Source organism: Falco peregrinus, chromosome Z (assembly GCF_023634155.1).
Source record: "Falco peregrinus isolate bFalPer1 chromosome Z, bFalPer1.pri, whole genome shotgun sequence".
NCBI lineage: Eukaryota > Metazoa > Chordata > Aves > Falconiformes > Falconidae > Falco > Falco peregrinus.
Window position 1 is genome coordinate 43,253,860 of NC_073739.1, and position 21,422 is coordinate 43,275,281.

Sequence of the window (21,422 nt, forward strand, 5' to 3'; positions counted from 1 at the left end):
CCTCCTTCCCTCTTTTTAAGTAGACACAGAAGGCATTTTCTATAACCACTTTTGTATTTTCTTATTCATGGGAACTTGCCAGATATCAGGTAACTTGTGCAATGTGTGTGCAGCCAGAAGCTGCTTTTAGATCAATGAATAATTTTCTGGGCTAAATTTGATGGATTAACATTTATTTTTAAGTATGTGTTTTATTTTCTAAACATGTTTTTGCATCCCTTTGTTTTTGTTTTGAGGTTTTGTGTTTTATTCTTTCTGGACTGAATAGATTAAAAAAAAAAATAAAAGGAATAATAAGCAAAATTCACATAAACTAAAAAATAAAAAATAAAATTCCAGACCTCCATAACTAATCATGTCAGTCACAGAGATCTGAAAAACAAAAAATATTTTCTTTCAATTGTTCTGCAAGAGGTACACAACATCAGCTTCTATCATCTCTACTTTTATCTTTCTTGACTGATGAGCTGACATTATGAAAGAGTGAGAAATATAGCTTCATTGTTTTGTGAGTCATAATCATGACACAATGTTATTTATTGATTTATTCATTTAATTAAAAGTAATTTCAGAGACTGGCCCTGGAAAGTTCAGAGTGCTTTTAACTCTAAGTTGTATCTCAAGAGAAGAAGGAAAAGGTGAGGGGAGAGCAGGCTTTGAGACATACAGAATTTACTAAGTACGTAAAAGTATGAAGAAGATAAAACATTAAGGGAATTTTTGATACTACTATGCTATTTCAGATAATGCAGTGTGTAGCTACTGCAAACTTCAGATACAGTCCTGGCTACATTGGAGATAATAGTAACGTTGCCCTTAAATTTCAATGAAGTATCAATATTGCATTAGTAATGTTCTGATAAACATCACTGAGCAGTCCAGCAGCCCTTGGTATACCTGTGTGGTTATCAGTCAACATATATCTTCCTGTTCTTCATACCACACTTGCTTTCCTCAATAAATGTCTCAGTGTGTTAAATTTTTTGAGTACTTGCCTGTGGCTGATAATTGCGGGTTTTGTCACTGCCACAGCATTACAGAGTGCCCTGTTGTGGTTCCGGTCAGGGTGGAGTGCAAGCTGTGCATCCAAATCTGTCCCCTGTTTGGTTTTAGTGCAAATTCCAGTGTGGCACTCCAGCTGGTTTTAAGTGACTTTAGGTGATCCTACAGACAAATAGCACAGAAAGAATAAACTTATGGTGGTTTTGATTACATTGAACTGTTCCTTTCTTCTCAGAGATGAAAGCTTGGGTCATTTTTTCAAGGTAAGTTAGTGTTTGTTATTCCTTTTTCTTTGTATACATTTCAAAAGATGCAGCAAATGGCCCTGTAAATTCATGCTCAGGATGCACTCTATCAGGCACAGATTTCTTAACTCAGTTAAAACTACATTATAGTTATTGTTGTTGCTATATTGTAAAGTATAGCTTGGTGATCACCACTTACTGGTAAAACACAGCAAATAACTTTTTTTCTTTTTTTTTTTTTATCCCCCCCCCCCTCTTTTTTTATATACCTATATAACAATATACCTAGATTTTTTTTTATCAAAATCTTAAACATTACAGATCTAGTTTCCAAAACCTTAACACCAGCCCGGTTGTCTTCAACCCACATGCTCTTCTCTTAAGAAAGTCATAATACAACAGTCTAATATCAGTAAAGGGAAAAAGTTATTATTGCATAATGTTGAGTAACAAAATTACACAATACTACTCATACAAAAATTTTACATTAACATTAGTCTTCCAGTATGAAAGATAGAATCATTATAATGGAACATTTTCACAGATATAACCTTGGTTTCTCTGAAAACAAATAGCTTAATTCAGTACCAGTGTTTACATAGCAGAAGAATACTGTTGTCCATAGCGGCATTCCTCTTTTTTCCAAGTCACCATATTGTACCACAGGTGTTTATTTTCATTATTTCACTGAATATTATTTTTTTTAAGTCTGTTTCATAAGGCATCCTATGACATTTTTTGTTCATCATCCATAAATAATGAACTCCCCATTTGCTTGCCTAGGATTAAGTATTAATGAGTGAGATTAAAAATTAGATCTATCTTTTCTGTACAAGCCTTAGACATCTTGGTGTTTGTCACAGTATGAGAAATATAATATAATAGAAAAAGAATTAAAGATATCAATGAGAATGAATATGTAGAGTATGGGGAGTATTTTTTTCTGCCAAGTGTTTTGCATGTATGCTGGCATAAAGTGCAATAGCACAGGTGTGATAATTATTACTAGCAACCCAGTGGTGCTTTGTAGATTTATTTAGACTTTCTGACTTCATTTTCAATTCCTTGTCTGAAACTGTGTTTCCAGTGCCTGGTGTTGCAGCTTGTTGCCCCCAAAGGCTGCAAAAACATTGAGTAAATGTTTTCATCAGTCAGTGGGCCCACTGAAAATATTTTGATATGCAGAACAGGACTTTTTTGTCCTTCATCCAAATCTTAGCAACTGCATGTAGTGTTATAAACCAGTTAGGATTTGTCCAGTGGCCTTTTGTGAAACGGCTCAGTTTTCCTCAATCAAGTCTTATAGGTTGTACACCCAACCTGTAAAATAAACATCACACCTAATATCAGTCGGTACTTACACAAAACAGAAGTGATACCATGCACTTCAGTGAACTTACTTGAGCTGTGCACATTGTGAAAAGGGCAGATAACAGGTAGTATCCACATTGTTACAAGTAAAAGCTAACATTTTTCAAAAACATTTCCACAGAATCACTAGATAGGGAATACAAGTAAGATTGCAGAACAATTTAAATTCTCTGAACATCAAAGGATGGTGTCGAAAACCAGAAATAAAACAGCTAAGGCAATATATTTTTTTGTTTGTTTGGGTTGTTTTTGGTGTTTGGTTTTTTTTTTAATCATTCAGTGTCTTTCATTTTAACTCTTTGGAGTCCTTTCAAACATGGATAGCAACACACACCTTCTTAGTCTGAAGTAGCTATACTTAAGGCAAAGTTTCATGAAACAGAAGAGGTAAAATGACCCAGACAAACATGCTAAACTGCTTCTTGGAATGTAACTACAGACATCACAGAAGTAATACAATTTGGTTGAGAGACTCCTCAGTCTATGTAGTATAATTTAAAATATCAATATGCTTCTTATTCCTTTAATTCATGTTCTTAAACCACACAGCTCTTTAAAGGTACAGAATGTGTGTGAAGATGTGATTATAAAGTTTAACAGGTAATCTGTGGTATAAGAGATGAAATCACCTTTTTGTATGAGGGTACTATTACTTTATCAGACTACAGAGTAAATTTGATTATTGAAAGAATTGCTACCTCAGAGCCTAGTTTATTCATTTTCCAGGACAACCTTCTCTGTATTACAACTAATCAAAAAAAACAGAAACAGATTTTTCAGTTGCCATAGAACAAAATTAATTTAGTGTTAATGAATACTGATTTATGGTTATTTCACAGTATTGTCCCTGATAATATTTCACATTTGTTCTAAGGTCGAGTGAGAATCTGTGGTTTGGTTTTCACTTTTTCTGCTTGGCTTCCTTATTCTGACTTGAATCAGATCTGAAGGGAGCTGCCTTTAGTGATCCAGTGTGTGGAAATCTTAAAGTCACTTCTGTTACACAGAGAAAGTTCTGAGCTATTTTGTAGAGCTTTCTTCCAGGTTTGGTGTGTTAAGGACCTGTAGAGCCTTTGAAATTTCAGAGCCTACATGGGCCTGGTAAGGGGTGTCACAGTAATCCTGAGGTTATGAATATCAACCTGCCTTTATGTTCCTTTGCGCAACCAGAAGCAAGAGTCCATGCAGAGATCACCACATGCATATCAAATTCGTCTTGACCATGTCCATGCACCTGAACAGGCAGGTCATCGTATTCACATTCATGTTCCTTGGCTTTATCAAAAAGGTCTGCCAGAAGTGAATTAATTAATTCCATGTCTTCCAGCACAGCTTCACGTTTCACCTTTAGTTTTCAGCATGTGCCACGTACTTTACAATACAGCCTTATGACAGGTGTTGTAAAATAAAATGCAACTGTTTTTGTGTGCTGAGAAATAGCTCACACACATGCTTAGATATTGGTTGTTTTTTGTGAGAGACAGTATGAAACAAGAAAGATACAAGAAATAGAACAGGAATAACTTTTTTTCCTGAGTGAGCTCATTATGACTTCTTTTACCCCATTCTGAAAGAGCATTGCAGTTTAGGAACTCCATGACCTCCTATGCTAGAGATGCTCTTAATTTTTTAATAACTTTTTATGACATATCTTTTGGCATGTTTTATATTATTGTACAAAAAAATCCCAACGGCCCCAAACAAAAACCCAAAAAGATAAATAAGGACAGGTTGCAGCAGGCTGCAGAAGTAACTATTTAAAAATGAGAAAATGGCCGATTTAAGGTTGGTTGTGCCAACTGAAGCTGGTTTTTTTTTTCATTTTGATAAGTTCTTAACTTCATAACATCTTAAGTATTTTGTTCTTTGACAAGACCTTTTCCTAAAAATTATCATTCATCAGAATAAATCATATCTTTTTCATGAAGAGTTATGTACAATATAGTAACCTTACTCACTGCAAAGTTTGACAGATGTTTTGTGTGACGACAAAGAACTACAAGAAGAAAAGAGGGGTAAAGGATGGTACTTAATGGTTTTGTGCATTGGCTTGTACCTTTGCCTTTGCAAAAGAGTTCCTGTGTTGTGGTTTTCAAGCTCTGAACTTCATGGCTGGTGACTACTCCTTATTATGTATGCAATATAATGGTAATATATCATATAATTAAATACACTCAGAGTGTACTTGTCTGTCATTCCTACCACTTTGTAATAATTGTACAATTACCTGGATAAATTCCATGTCATAGTTAGAGCTGCTTAGACAGAAAATTTGAGGCAAGGAAATGAAACAGAGGAGTGGGTGACCTGTGAGATGTGTCCTGGTTGTAAAAGAGGAGAGCTGTTGGTAGGTGCTGAACACAAAGGCTGGGATGCAGCTGGAGTAGATGCTGGACGATGGGTGTAGGTGGGCAACACGTTAGAAACGCTGGTTGCTCAAAGCTGCCAGCAGCTTTGTTGTCATTCTAAGGGACAGCCCAGGAGAGGAAACATGTTGGTAAATAGTTGTTGGACAATAGTGTGATTTTGGGCAGTCATGAACACCTAACACCTTGCTTCCCAAGCAGAACTTTTATATTATACCTCTCAGTTGCCCTCATTGAATTCTTCCCTGCTGCATGTCTTCTTCATTCACAGAAGCCCCCAAAATAAATGTTCCAGAAACTACATTTCTAGCCCATGAGAAGGCCTATTCGTTGCTTCCAAAAGAAATTCTACTTGAATCTAACTAGTAACTTCAGGACAGGACAGGTTTATACCACAGGTACTATGGTTGGAGGTCATCAATGCCTGCAGAGTGAACTGTATTAAACATGTTAGTCACACCAACTTCTGGATTTTACCTGCTATGAATTTCAATTGCCAGTAAAAACTGGAAAAAATGTGAGAGGTTTTCCTGTCTCCACAATAACAGATTCCGAATTGTAATAATCAGTAAGTGTTCAAGAGAGTTCAAAAAATCAGACTCCCTTACTCTGATTTGCCAAAATGTCATTTAATACAACCAAAGAACAGAACTGTGGCATAAGTTCTTGTACTCTGTAAATAATGAGTGGGAATGAGTGAATTGTAAGAATGTATAGTGGAAGCTAGTAGTGGGTGAACAACAGACTGTGAAAGATGTTTCTATATAATCTTAAGCAATTGTTGATAATGGCCAAATTTTATTTAGAAAAATCTAAATCCCTTTGCAGAAAAAATCCTAAACAAAGATATACTAGATTAATCAAATAAATTATATGCCATGTCTATCTCACCCAGCTGCATTCAAAATTAAAAAAGAAAACTAGCCACTCTTGCATGGATGAAGTGAGAGCTTAATGAATAGCAATGGGTATATTCCTATCCTGTTGTGGAATTGATCTGAAAAATGTGTGTGAGTGCAATAATAATTTATGCTAATTTTATTTATGAGTCTAAGTACCCAAGCAACCAGATAAGACCATATATTCATAAATATATGCCTCCTTAATTACAGACCTCAGATTGTCTTGACACATTCTGCATTTTTTTGTTTTGGTTTTGTTTTATTTTGTTTTTTCTTTGTCTGTAGGAAACTCTGGTAAATTAAATTATTTCTTTTTTTAGCCCAAAGAACAGTTTATATGTTAAATCCACTAATAATCAGCACTGGTTAAGCATTTTTTTTTTCTTTTCTGTTAAATGTATCTCATTTCTTCCTTTTCTTTCACTTAATAGTTAATTTGTGTGTTTTGCAAATGAGACAACTCAAATAATAGCCTGAACACAAAAGGTATAATAATTAATTACAGCATGAATCACAGCAAATTTTGCTTTAATACCCTCTGTATGTACAATAAAAGGGAATCGAAATATTTTTTTCTGTGTGTCAACATTCTCTCTCCTTTTACTTCATTAAATCAAGATGATATAAGACCCAGGAGACAGGAGTGCAAATTTTAAAGCTGTATTGATTTAACCTTCCCTTTGTAAATATTTCATAGTTCTATAATGTGCAAATGCAGTCATGCACAGAACAAAGGATTGCACTTTTCTATTAGTACAGAGAAGGGTGATACGACAACATTTATTATGCCATTTAAACAATATTACATAGGAAAACACATGAGGATATTCTGTCATTGTTATAAATGTCAAGGAGGATTGATACAACACTATTTTTCAAGTGAAATTTTCATTAAGAAAGGTTATTTCAAACTGTGACTTTCTCGAAGGAATATAAACCCGTTTGTTAATTACAGTTTCAATACCTTTTCCTAGTTTCCCCCTCCTGCCACAATTTTACGCAGGTTTGTTTGATGAAAGGCTACTTTTCTCAGTGTTTCACAGTTTTCTGTTCTGTTCCAGACAATTTTCATTTCTGAAGTTTCAACATCCCAATAATTTTCATTACAGAAGAGGCAGGAAGGTTTTGGGGTGGATTATCTAGTCTATAATGGCTCCTATATGTTCTGGCAATTAAAAAAAATCCTGGAAAGTCTATGTACTGGGGTCCTGAAGAACCCCGTAGTAGTCTGTATGGAGATCATGACTCTTCTCCAAGAGTCTTTTTATAAAAGCATCACCCAAAAGCAAAATAACAATCTCAGGATTTCATTTTTATATGATTTTTTTCTTGATTAGTACATGTTATATTTCCAAACACTGATATCTAAATTGATCTTACAATTGAAGACTTTTTTTCTGAAGCAGAAATGCTACTGCTTCTTGCAATAGGAATCTGATATTGACAATTTTAGTACCAGTACTAGTAGAGTTTAACTCAGAAAGGAGACCTTTGCTAGCACGCAAAAGCTTCTGGTGGGAAGCTGGTATTTCACAACCTCTTTCTAGGCTGATTAAACCAGTAAATTTTATGTAGAAATTTACAATATAATTCATGTTTCCAGTTCTGCAGTTTTTAAAAGATCATGTATAAAATCAAGATAATCTGCACCTAACCATAACCATACTGACATTAAAATGTCAGGCCCTTTTTCTTGTCAGAATGTTTTTCTCAAAAATATTTTTGTAAGAATGATACCAGTTGGTGTGAACTGATCTTTAGTCTTTTTTTCCCTCTGTTATTAGTTTATAATCTCTGATGTTTTGGGAGAATCAGTGCAATATTTATCTCCACAAAGTTTTGTTATGACACAGTAGCATGAACATTACTGAGGACATTCATTTTAGGAACATTATGTTACCTAGTTCTTAGTCTTCTCCACTACCATCTGTAAGATGTCACCCAGTCTTAATAAGCATACTATTTGCTTTAATGACAGATTAAGTCTTTACTGTATTAAGAAAACCATTTTTTTTTTAATAGATTTAATTTATATCTTCAAACTTGACTCAGGTTTTCCTAGAAGTCAAGTTTCCAGGAAAATGAGAAACAATTTGTCATTTATTTACAAATGTGGTGGGGTGTTTTTTTGCTTCCCCTTGTCTGTTTATTACCACCAGCTGTCAGTCTACAGAAACTCATGGGCCTTACAGTCTGAATAGGACCTTACAGATACGTAACTTTTAAGTTACCTTTGGTTTTGCATGTACATGTGCATACACCTAAAGCAAGTTCTATTTGAAGTGTGACAGGTGCTCGACACCTTCAACATCTGAGAAAAAATAGCCTTGTAATATTATAATATAGTGGAATCCAGGGACTATGGATTCCAAGAGCCAAAATGTTACCATAGGAGTCTACATGGGCCTTAATATTTTTGACATAATATATAAAAGTCTGAAAATTGGCATAGTTTATTTCTTAAACATTTACTTTTGTGTGGATAATTTGCATAATACCTCAGTTTTAGAGAAATTGAAGTAAAGATTGGGAAGGCCTTAAGTAACAATTCTGCTATTTCATGTATATTAGGACTCCACACTTTGAATTTTGTCACGTTTCATAAATTTGTCCTGGGTCTCCTCAGTGTTCTCTTGTCTTCTTTCATATCGAGAATAGAAGAAAGCCTAAAAAGACTCATGTATTACTCACTTTTTTAGCCCTAGACTTCCAGCACTGAAGCTTGGTGAAGTGTTGCAAAAAAGCAATCGTCAGCCCAGTCAGATACCAAACAAGTCAGATATCATACCACCATTAAAAGTTAATAAAATCCTGGATGGCCATTGCTTTGTTATGAGAACCCAACAAACCATAATATTGATGTTTTCCTTAATTTTTAAAATCTTTTAGAAATCAAAGTGTCAATGTGACTCTCCTCTGCAATCTCAGTACTTGGATCCAATTCTTTGTTATGGGAACAAATACTGCACTTAAAGAAGCATTCACCTCTCAGTTCACAGGGTGAATTGTACATATTAGCAGACAGTTGTGTGTGCAGATACTAATTTTGCTAAGCTAAAATGTTTTTGGCAATAAATTAATCTCAGGTTTGGGGTTTTTTTGTTTTTTTGGTTTTTTGGTTTTTTTTTTAACCAGAAATATATGTATTTTGAAAACAGTAAGTTTGAGCTTTGAAAGTTAGGTAATTACTACTTACCCTAAACTATCTCCTGATACTGTATGCTCTCACTCCTCTTTGCTGTTGTTTTATGGCTCCTTTCAGCAGCTATGGCTGTGTTCAGCCTGTTCCTCATGATATTTGTTCATCTTCCCTCTTGTATTTCATTACAGAAACCCTGGGTTTTCTTTTCCTTATAAAGTATTTCCTCAGCAAACTCAGTTTTGTGTTTCCTGTATACTAAATTTTTGGTTGTTTGACAAGTTACCTTTTAAGGTATTTTTTACTCGAAGCATTTTCTACTTTCTCATTGGAGCTGTGAAAGAATGAACACTGAAAGATCAACATTTCCAGCTCCTGGCTGGAATTAAGGGAGTACTGCAGGCTTGCTGTAGCTAGATCCAAAAGTCCTGGTTACAAATTTGTGATGCAAATGTACCCCTTTGAAGGAGTGATGTACTTCATGTGCATCAGCAATGTGCATCCAGCATGTGCATCCAGCATCTAGGCTACACAAGGAAACTCAATGTTATTGATTTCCTGGCATATCAGATATTTCTTACCTTAATTCTCATTTGCAACAACCTACCAGTAAACCTCAGGGAGAAATGGAAAGGTAATCCTTGACTGTTTCCCCCAAGGTCATCCTGAATAAAGGCAGCTCACCAGAATTCAAGTTTATTGTTTACAATAAATCTAGGTAAATAAAGCTGTGGAAAGTTCCCATCACATGACCACCACCACCACAGCCTCCCAGTAAATAAGGCTAAACTATCTAATTGCATTTTCAAGCATTTGATAAAAAAGTAAAAAAATTCTTTCATTTTATTACTTCAGCATGCAATTAAAATGCAACATTCAAAAAAGGAAAATATTTAAAATGGTAATTCAAAACAAAATATTTGAAAACAAAAAGATTTTTAATGTATTTTTAACAGTAAGCATATGGTGAATGTAACTGTTGGTAGAATATACGTGTGAAAATATATAAACGAAACTACCACATATATGGTTGCATTTCAGTGCTGTGGATTATTGAATTTTGGGGAACTAGCAAGTTGGATAGCTTTCATTTTTAATACTAATCATATATTATTTAAAAGGACTGAAACAAAGAATTGTCAAGATGCAAGAATTATGAGTGATCCTGATAAGTATCTAAAATAATTAAAATCTTACAAAAATTATGACAGAAAGGACTAACAGGTAAAATAACACAAATCATGAGCAAAATCTGAGTATTGGGTTCATCCATATTTAATCCGTAAATGGTGAAAATAAAATGTCATAGTTAAGTGGAAGTACAGAAAGGGTGCATGCTCATATTTAGTCTTTATGAAATGATGTAGTAGTTACTTAATATTTGATGGGAATCAAACCTGAACTTCAATAATCGTAATGTTTCATTATAATTATGTTACAGATTTGGTTCATGGATATTAAGCCCCCAATAGTATTTTCATAAAGCACATTTCCATTCCTTTTGGCTTGAGTTTCAACAACACTTATAATGAAAGCAAACATAACAAGTCCCTGCACATTATTTATTATTAGGGGACACAATAAAATCATTCTTGTAATCAGGCAGCAATACCATTAGCACTCTGATTTTAATGGCAGGGAGGAGCAAACAAGATATTAGGGACATCTGTATGTAACTTCACATGGACTGGGAATTGTGAACCAACATGTGAACATGTGGTGAGCTCAGAGATGAAATAAACTGGAAAAAAAGGTCGTCTTTACACAGCATTGTTATTGAGCTAATGGGGCTTATTTTGGGCATCAGGACTGTGTGTGTGTGTGTGTAATAATGAAAAATAAAAAAATTTGGCTGGGAAAAAAGGACAGCAAAATAAATTTTTAAACTGAAGGAAAAGGAACAGTTTGGGGAAAATCATCTCCAAGACACACTAAAGCTTGGTGGGACGGTGAAACCATATATGGGTCTCGTTCCACTGCTTGACCTTTTACTCCAACATGCCTCCCTGGCCTTTCAGGCATTTCTGCTTTTTTTAAAAAGTTTTGTGAAAGTGAGGAGGCAGGCCTCCTACTCATTCTTGTTTTCCCAAGAATTACTTGCCTCTTAGCTGCACTCAATGAGAGTTAAAAACAAAACAAAACAAAACAAACAAACCAAACCAAACCAAACCAAACCAAACCAAACCAAACCAAACCAAACCAAACCAAACCAAAACAAAACAAAACAAAACAAAACAAAATAAAACAAAACAAAACAAAACAAAAAACAAAACAAAACAAAACAGAGAAGGCAAACTAAGTCCAGAAGCTTTCACAGAGTAAGTGTTCTATGTAATAAGCTGGGTTATAAGCCGTTCCTGCAGAAGCTGAAGGAGACTGAAGAAAAGCTAGCTGGGTTGGATAGTCCTGAGATATTTCTATATTTGGGTTAAGTTACCTTGGATTTAATGTTCTTCTAAATTTACAGAAATGTTCTTCTAATTTTATAGAGCTCCTTTAATGTGACATACATGCAGTTCATATAGTAATTTAAAATAGCATGCTGCAGTTTTTTTGTAGTAAGGATCCCAGCTGTGGCTACCCTAAGAAAAAAGAAAAAGAAAAAAAAAGTTTATTGCAAAGCATCACCTATGTTACTTTAGGCAGAGGGGTGAAAACCATTAAGTCCTCCCATACTTTGTACGTTCCTACTCTGAAGTTTTGAGTAACTGAAATGACTGACTGATAGGTGAAAAAAAAACCCTAAAACATCAAATTCTTTATTGTATACTATGTAACATCAATGCAACTGAAGAACACACTAAATATAAGTGAGGGAGGATTTAATATTGACCACAAAAATTAAGAATATATGGGGTTCAGCTTTTTTCCAGCTACTAAAATCCTGTTATCCTAGGCAAGTCACTGTTCCTGAATTTTCTAAAACTTTAGGAAGAAGAATATGTTCTTTTAGAGCGGTATTTTTGATGTTGGGATAGTGTGACTTACATAATTATAATAGTTTATATTAAAATGCTCAAATAGAAGGTATTAACTTCTGAATAAATAGTAGACTAAATAGTAGAAGCAGAAGTTCAGGGTGAGGAGACCTACAGCACAACTAAAGACAGTTTTATCTTTTTCCTGACAATGAAGGATCTACTAAACAGTGTGCTTATTTTCCCTATGATTCCATTCAGTATTTTGTTTCAAATTCATGCTGAAAATCGATGTACCGATCAGTTCCAGTGAGGAAGTGTTGACTTGTGACAGCTATGATGCCCACGTTATTTGTATTGTAACTTACATCTATCAGAAGAATTGGTTTTGAACTATTTTTTTCAGATATAACATGTCTTTATAGTAATTTTACAGATAAGCACAGCTAAATGTGTAAGGAGGAGAAAGATTTTTCTCATTTCCACGACTACAGTAGTTGGTTTTAATGAGAACTTTAGACTTAATCTTTGTGTATGTTCTTATCTGATTTTGCTCTGCTGAGCTTTTCAAACATAAATGTCCTGACGAAAAGTACCAGTAATCTTAAAACATGGGAAGCAGATAACATGCCAGTCAGACTGCTTTCTTTGGTGCCCCCCTACTAGAGACAAAGCACAATGCCTGTTTTTCATCACAAAACTGACCCGTGCCCCCAGTGCTACCACCGTAAAAAACCTCTAAAGGGGGATGATGGATGTTTGCTTTGTGTCTACATCTATTAGTAAAACAAAGAAAAGACAAACTGAGGAAGATTTTGTTTTGTTTTATTTTGTTTTTAACAGAAATACTGTAGCAGCTAAACCATCTGAACAGGCAGGTATTACCAGTAATGTAACATAAAATTCAAGTTTCTTTTCAAGAACTTTGAGCTGGATCATTTAGGGTCCTGGCAGCAGGTTAAAGCACTTGATGCAATTGATTATCTCAAGAGGGACTGTGGTGACAGAAGGAAGTCTCAAAACACATTCTAGTCAAAGTTTCGAAATTGAGACAGTAGCTTTGTATCAGTCTCTGTTTTAAATGAGAAACTGTTACAAGAGTAGTGCCTCAGTGTGAGTGACCCCAGTGACTGAGTGTTTGAACTCACAGGCTGAACTTGCTGGAGTTAGATAATTTGGCTCATTGTTTTTCAATCCAGCTGGTTTTGTCCTTCCTCTCTTGAATGTTTGATGATCATATCATTTTTGAACAGTGGGAAAAAAAACCACTTTGGGTTTCAAGTACATGTAAAGTACTCTGACTAATACTTTCCTAGAAGTTCAGAAGTTAGAAGATACATAACCATTAAGAGAAGAGTACAGCATAAAATGATTTATTAGACTTTGACCCCTTATGCATCTCTGTGCAAAAGCTCAGCTAGTTTTAACCAGAAAAGGTTACCATCTTACCAATTTGTAGATAACTATATAGTGTTGAAGAACATGCTACTCTTCCCGTATGTTTGCTAAGCATTCGGTAACTTGGTCTCAGCTTACTCAGTGAAACAAGTTAACATGAACACTGGAATAAGTTAACATGAACAGCCAAATCAAATTTAAGATGGAGAAATGTTACCAAATTCGTAGAGTATGTAGAAGACTGAAAATAAATATTTACCTTGGAATTCTAGCCATCTGATTACCAACAAACAAATGGCAGAAATTTTCCCTTTCAATTTATGCTTAACGTTTGAAAAGGAGGGATAAACTGTCACATTTCCAAACAAGCCTTATTTCACGACATCTGCCAATTTACATTTGAACTTAAGGTCAGGATTAGTAGTGCACAAAATCAAAAGTGTATCTGCAAGAAAAATAATTCATGCTGTACAAATCTCTCTTATTTTTAAGCAACATGGTACAAAAGAAGCCTAGAAGCTTCACAACAAAAAACTATACATTGAACTCTGAAATATTTCTGAAAAGGAATCCAAGATGATTTGCCACATCAGCCTAAAAATTATGGTGCTTTAGGTTGCAAGAGGGTTTTAGATCACAGATGGTGAGCAATTCCAGCAGTAGCCAAGGGTTGCCTTATTTCAGAGAAGCAGTAATACTATCCATTTCCCTCTGCTATTTATAAAGATGGATTAGTGAAGTTGCCTTTGACATTTTGCAAAAGTAGCATAACAAACACACAAAAATAGGGAACATCCTTACATCATTTGAAGAGACCACTCAAGAGTTACTGATCATTTAATGTGGAATCAACTGGCAGAGAATCTATTGTTCATGTCATTACAAGATTTATGTGTATGCACATAAAACAAACAATACAGTTTCTCAGTTCCTGTAATATAGGATAATCTCATGGTCTTAAATACTTAACAAAGATTTTCACTTCTAATACATATTTTTTCAGGTCATAGGTGATTTAGAGTACAGATCCACATTAGTTTCCTTTAATGATAAAGCTAGTTAAGGAGGTCCATATACTCCCTTCAGTGTTTTGCTCCACCAGTTGTGCCTGTGGATGAATTTCTGAGATCATGAATTACACTACATTGATGAAATGGTTTGATTTACAAGAAAAGCAGGAAACAAGACACAAAGAGAAAAAAGAAAGATATGATTTAGAATTCAATTTAGATTTAAATTAGATTTAAAATTGTGTAAGAACTTGGGACTGCAATTTCATGATTGCGAGTAAAGGAGCTACCATTAAAAGGGTTGTGTCATTTCACTTCGATGTGTATGATTCCGCATCTTCCCTTGCACATTCATAGGACCCTTAACCAAAGACTAACCGGCAAACAAACACGTGTACACAGCAGATCTGTGATCTCCCTTATTATGCAGTTGTGAATATGCAGTTCATGTGTTATGCAGTTCATGAGAGTAAATCCCAGTGTATGGAAAAATGAGGAAGTTAAACCGAGGGCGTGGAGGAGGCAGTGCCTGCTCCCTTCAGAAGTGCTCCTTGCTTATAATAGCCTAAGGCAACTATGAAGCTGAAACTGAGGCAGGTACTCTGGTCAAATGACATCTTGACCAGAATATAAACTCAGCTCAACAGGAGTAGGTATGATTATATGTTTTATATTACATAATTACATAATTATGTGTGCTAATGAGAAGCTCATGTTCTGGAGTTGCACCTTCTCCACGCTACCAGGATATTCCACTATCAAGCTGATGAGTCCCTGTGGAAGATACTGTGCTCAAAACCTCAACATTTTGGCTTAAATTAAGTTGCAGCAGTTTGGGATTTGGGGTGTGTTGGCTGGTAACAGTAAATATTATCTGTGTCTTTTATTTAGTATTACGGGAAAACCCATATGAAGGAATTATACTGCAAACTCTTTGCTCTCATTCTTGGCCCGCAAGAACATGTGAACTTGTGTGTGTGTGTGTAAGTCAACAAAAACAGAAGAAATATAATCAGTTTCCCCAATAATAATAAGTGTAGAATATAGAGCAAAAGTAAAGGGAAAGAAGAAAATCATTCCAGAATAATGCTTGTCCCTAGGAGAGGTAATCAAAATATACCAAAACAGAAAAAAACATTTGTATAAATGTATAAACACACAATATTATAAACCTTTATTTGTATTATTGAACCATTTTTAATCAATAAAATGTGGACTGCTTAGTTTTATTAAAACTTTTACAAGAATTTAATATAAAACCAAGTTATATTAATAATTTGTTGTAACATAATACTAAGACATATTAATAATTTATTATTCCAAAAAATGCATCAAAGTATATGTGCTACAGATACATGACAACAGAGGAATAAAGAGGGCTAACCAATTACCAGCTATTTCTAGAGAAGCACCTGAATATACGCTTTCTTCTTCTGTTCAGCTCTTGAATTATCCAAAAACTAGCACAAAGATCAGAGTGCAAAGCTGGTCCAAAGTAGCACCTTGTTCTTCAGTTGTTACAAGTTCTGAGTGACAATTTTATCTCTGTATGGAATCTATGAAAAACCAAGTGACCTCAGCCACTCCTTATAAGTCTTGCCCTCAAAGTCTTTCACCATCTTGGTCACCCTCCTCTGGACACACTAATAGTTTGATGTTCTTCTCCTATTGAGGAGCCCACAGCTGCAAACAGTACTTGAGGTGGGGCTGCACCAGTGCAGTACAGATTGAAGAGCCACCTCCCTCAACCCACTGGCAGTGCTGTGCTTGATGCACCCCAGGACACAGCTGGCCCTTTTGGCTTCAACCATACCCTCCACACATCCCCCCAGATCTCTTTCTGCCGTGCTGCTTGCCAGCATCCTGTGCCCCAACTTGTACATATGACCAGGATGACCCAGTCCCAGGTAGCAAATCCTACACTTGCTCTTGTTAAACGTCATATGATTGGTGATTGCCCAGCTCTCTAGTCTATCCAAATCTCTCTGTAAGGCCAGAAGGTGTGAAGCTACAGAAAATGTGATGTATCTATTAGAAATGAATCAATGGAATTAATGATTGCAAATGAGGAAACTAAAGAAACCGAAAAATAAATGTAGAAATTTGTGAAATTAAACAATTAATTTACACTTTGTGGGAAAAAATGGGATAGGATTGTCAGGTTTCAATAGTATGGTTATTTGATTGAGACACATGGTTTATAAGCAGCAGCTAATAGAAAACCACATTGATGGAACCATGATGTAAGTTTAGTCTTTGAGCCCTGTAGGTAATAATTAAAAAGCTAAAATAAAAACTACATGTCATTCAAATCAAGACATGCTTAAGCAATTGCCAGAAGAATGATATTTCCAATCTTGAGCTTCACCTGACAAAATACAGTGCCACTAAATACACCTGATCTGAATTAAAACCCACTGACAATGCAGGTCATTACCACAGCTGACTGAGTGACTTTTATGGTGCTTGATTGAAATGACAATGGAATTTTAAATTACAACCTTTTCCTTTTTTTGCTGAAGAGTATCATGACAGAAGAAAAAAGAAAAAAAAAGGGGGGGGGGGAAGGAAATAAAAACAAGAGAGAAAATAAAAAAAGGAAAAAAAGATAACAACTCCCCTGCCTCCAAGAAGACCTGCATGAACCATATCACCTGCAAAACTTGTATGGGTAGTTCTGTCAATATGAATTAATTTGAAAGAAAATTTATAAGCTTTGATTTCATTCCTTTACTGCAATGATAAATGTAAGTTAGAGAACTTTTAAGAAGTAGTTTCAAACAGGACATTTATTACAAAAAACCCTAAAAATTCAAAAAGACTATGTAGTTTGCAAGCAGAAAAAACCACTCCCTTATGAAGAAAGGCTGATTTGGGGTTGTTTATTTTGATAGAAATATTTTGCAATACAATCAATCATACCTCTACTCTAAAAGCTGCTCTAGAACAGCATCAGGCTTGAGCTAGTAAGCCCAGGTAATAAATGTGAACGAACAGACTTAGTAGTCATATTATGCTGTCCTGGTTAGATTCTGGTATAAAAGCACTAAAGTATGACTAAGTCTGAGCAGAGGTAGACTGAAGTGGTGCCTTTCTGTAACACAATCATGCAGGCATCCCTCAGTTAAACATTGGTACATCCTGTGCCTTGCAAAGGGACAAGTACCTCACTGAGGGTTTTTAAGCCCTCTAAGTAGCAAGAAATCTACCAGTGTGGTTAATTAATAAATAATAATACATTGTAAATATTAATTAATTATTCATAAAATAATTGAATAATAATTATCAACATTGCAGTATCTTCGTCTTCAAGGGTTCATTGGGAAACTAGCTGCCACTTTGGTTATCTCCTCTTTTTTTTTTGCAAGAACCAGGTTCATTGGTTGTTCATGTGGCATTTTTCTGCATTCAGATGTCCTGACCCTTCTTGCACCCATGCATTAACAGGAGAGGTTGTGTCAGGAACCACTTTCCATAGTATGAAGGTGGTTGGAGGATGCTAGATTTTGAAATGGGATTTTATTTGGTGTAGGTGTCCAGGTTTTGGGCATCTGGCAGGGGGGGTGGGGGGGGGTGGGGGGGTGGGGGGCTGGACTGCAAAGGGAGTCTCCATGGGAAGAGACCAAGGGTTGCCTTGTTCCAGATGTGGCCGGCTTCACAATGGACCAACTGAAGGATACCGCTGAGTCCATCGGTGAAGCTGGTGGCTTCTCAGTGGAAAGATATTTCCAAAAGGGCAAAAGATACCAGACAGATAGAGAAGCAGTCATTCAAAGGAATGAGAGGGACCAGAGGGAACATTTAGGTTAGAGGAGGAAGAGAAGATGCCATGGTAGAGAAAAAATCCCTGCAGCTCATCAAGGAACCACGCTGGAGCAAAGTAAAGATGTGAGGAAGAAGTGGCAGAAAGAAACTGCTGTGTGCTGACCATGACAGCCCCCTGTTTCCATGGCTCACAGCCTTGCTGAAAGGACTAAGTATAACCTGCATCATAAAGGAGCACTGGGGGAGAAAAGAGGCATCTGTAGTGAAAGAGTGAATTTGAACCTGGTGAAGTGGGGAGGAGATGTGTTTTCCCAAGGTGTTTTAATATTTGTTTCTTTTTTTGTTCTTCCTTCACAGCACCCAACCATCAGTAATTAAATATCTATCTATTTATTTGCAATAAATTAACTTCTCCAAGTCAAGTGTGTTTTGTCTGAGGTGGTAATTGTTATAACCTCTCTGTCTTTACCTCAGTCCATGCGCTTTCTCACTTCTGTTATTCCTAGGCTACACGGTGATCTGCTGAGGTCAAGTTGTGAGCAAGCAGCTGGGTGGGGGTTTGACTGCTAGCAGGTTCAACCTACTAGATCTGACTGCTAGCAGGTCCAACAAACCTAGGTATGAATGGGAGCCAGTCCATCTCTAGGACAGGTGCAAGAAATCCATACTGAAGAGCTGGTATAGATAAAACCTCAGGACCAGTGTCATAGCATGGATATTCAAGGGAGTGAATATCCCTTGACGCTTTATATAGGTCTGGATGGTCAACGGGGGATTGGTTGGGTTGAAAAGAGTAGGTGTCACCTTGTCAAAGTGCCAGATTCAAAAGGGAGGGTTGCTTTAATTGGTGATACCCAGTGTACACTTGTGTGACCAAATCCTGCAGAGCTAACTCAGAGTCCCACAAGACTGCTGGGACTTGTGGGGCAATCTGAAGCAAACAGAGTTGGGGCAGCAGATGGGGTTGATCACCCCCTTTTCTCTTAGCAGTTGCCACTATTTAACAGACTTGCTACTTCATGTTGATATTACAACTACCTTTTTGTAATTTAATAATTAATAAACTGTGCTCTGAGGCTGTTTTTTTTTTGTTGGTTTGTTCTCACATAACTGATTTTTCACTAGTAGATACAGGAGTGTCCTATGACCTTATTCATAGATTCTGATCTTAGTTAAATGAATGAAACAATGCCTTTGCACCAGGTGTTCACCGCACGATGGAGCAATTAGTTTATTGCCATTTCCATTTCTCTTGAATGTTGGCAACATGTATATGTTTTTAAAAATACATTGGATTTTCTTTTATTCTGACAGTGATGGTTTCTTTAATGATAGATTTTCCCTAAACTCAGTTAATTTCTAGTAGTCCAAGGTGGTCTGCTGGCTGGTTCACACTGGATTGCATTGACTATGCTTCCACATCACGGAGTGTGACATGATGTATCAGGTGCAGCTTCTCATAACATGTCAGCTTGGAGGTAAGGGAAGTAAGTGAAAGTCTGTGTATTTTTTTCTCTCTAACACTTCTAAATAGAAGGGAATGAGATAGATGCAACACACTTCTGTTTATGACAGTGGTAAATTTTGCTCAGCCTGAGCATGCTTGCAATAATAATAAATGGTTCTGTTACTCTGACAAAGTCCCTATGGCATTTTTCTGGCTCACAGGACCAGTTCCAAGTTTCATGGATTTGGATGGGTCTCATCCTTATTGTTTAGATCTTAATGAATACTGCTAAAATATTCATTGGCTTTTGAAATTTTATTTTATTTTTTTAAGGTTTTTGAAATTATGCTCCTGTGTGGTAACTGAAGGTATCCTGCAATAAAAGTCCATAAAGATGGGTCGACAGAATGAAAGCATCAATAAAATTGTCTTTATAGTTACTTCCAGAGCACATTTTCTGCTGACCTGGCTTTTATTTCTTCTTTAAATATTAATTGTCAATTTGCTAGTTTGAAAACTTGTCCTGGACTTCCCCTAGGCACATGGCTACACATTTTTTTCTTTTGCTTTTCCTAATCCCTCTTCTCAGTCTTCTCCTTCACTTCCATTTTCCTGTCTTGATTCTTCCCCTATAACAAACAGGGTGGATGAGGCACATTTCTGAGTGATGATGGTGCTTTATATCATTGAAATGTATGATAGATCTTATAAAGTTACTGGAAGCTGTGTTTGTACATAGTGTGCCACCTTATTGCAAAAGCTACTGGGGGACATATGTAACAAATGCTGTAAGACTCAAAAGGTTAAGAGCAAGAAACAGAACAGTGCTGTTCATCTTGCTTTGTTTCTTGAGTGAGTAATACTTCTTTCAGCCCCTGACCTATGTAAAAACAACAACCACAAAACCTTCTCAAGATTCCTGTTTAAGATAAGTGCACTGAGGGGCTCTCTTCCCTGCAAAACCTCTTTTGTGTGTCATGTTGCCTTTCCAGCGGGTGAATCTTGTCTATAAATTCCTGGTGCCTGTCTTTCACAAAAACGAGAGTGCAAGAGCCAGGAAAATAATGGAAAAAGTCAGAATTCTTAAACAGAGAGAATGTTAACTATTTCAATCTGCAAATCGTAGATTAATTACTGGGCTTTATCTAGATCCTAATAATTGAGGGATGAGGGCAAAGAAAACCTTTTAAGCTGGTTACTCAAACTGCCTTTGCAGGCTGTGGAAAAAACAATTCTTCAGCTTGGTGGTCCTCAAGACACAGCTGTTAGGTCTTTGATTTATGGTATATTTACTGACACACTTTAAAAATTGAGAAGGCTTTATAATTCCTCAGTCCAAGGATGATCTTCAAAAATGTTCTAAGATTTTCAAGATAAAAACGTAGTTCTAAGATCATCTGCTTCCTTTAAAAACAAAGTAATCTCTTCTCTGGTGCAGAGTTCAGACTTCTTCCTCTGACTTTTAGTCTGTCTGTCCTTTGGAAGCCAAGCAGATTTCTCCAATTAACAGAGTTCCCCCGTATGGTGTTTGGACTTTGCCTGAATGTGTTTTGTATGCTGTCATAGCTGGGAGCTGAACTGGGGTTTTTGTGATCCAAAGGCAACAGTTCTGCTTGGTGAGGCAAGGGAAGCTTATCCTGAGCCAGTGGGAACTAAGCAAATATCTCTGCAGCTGAAGCTGCTCTTTCTGCAATTTAAGGCTTTGGTCCCAATGTCACCTTAAGCTAAATAAACTGAACTTTATGAAGAGGACAATTGCAGTCACACACAGTAAGAGTATTACAGAACTGTCCTAACTAGCACTGCAGCTTGTATCTTGTAAGCAAAAAGCTTCACATGCTTCTTAAACGACAATGACT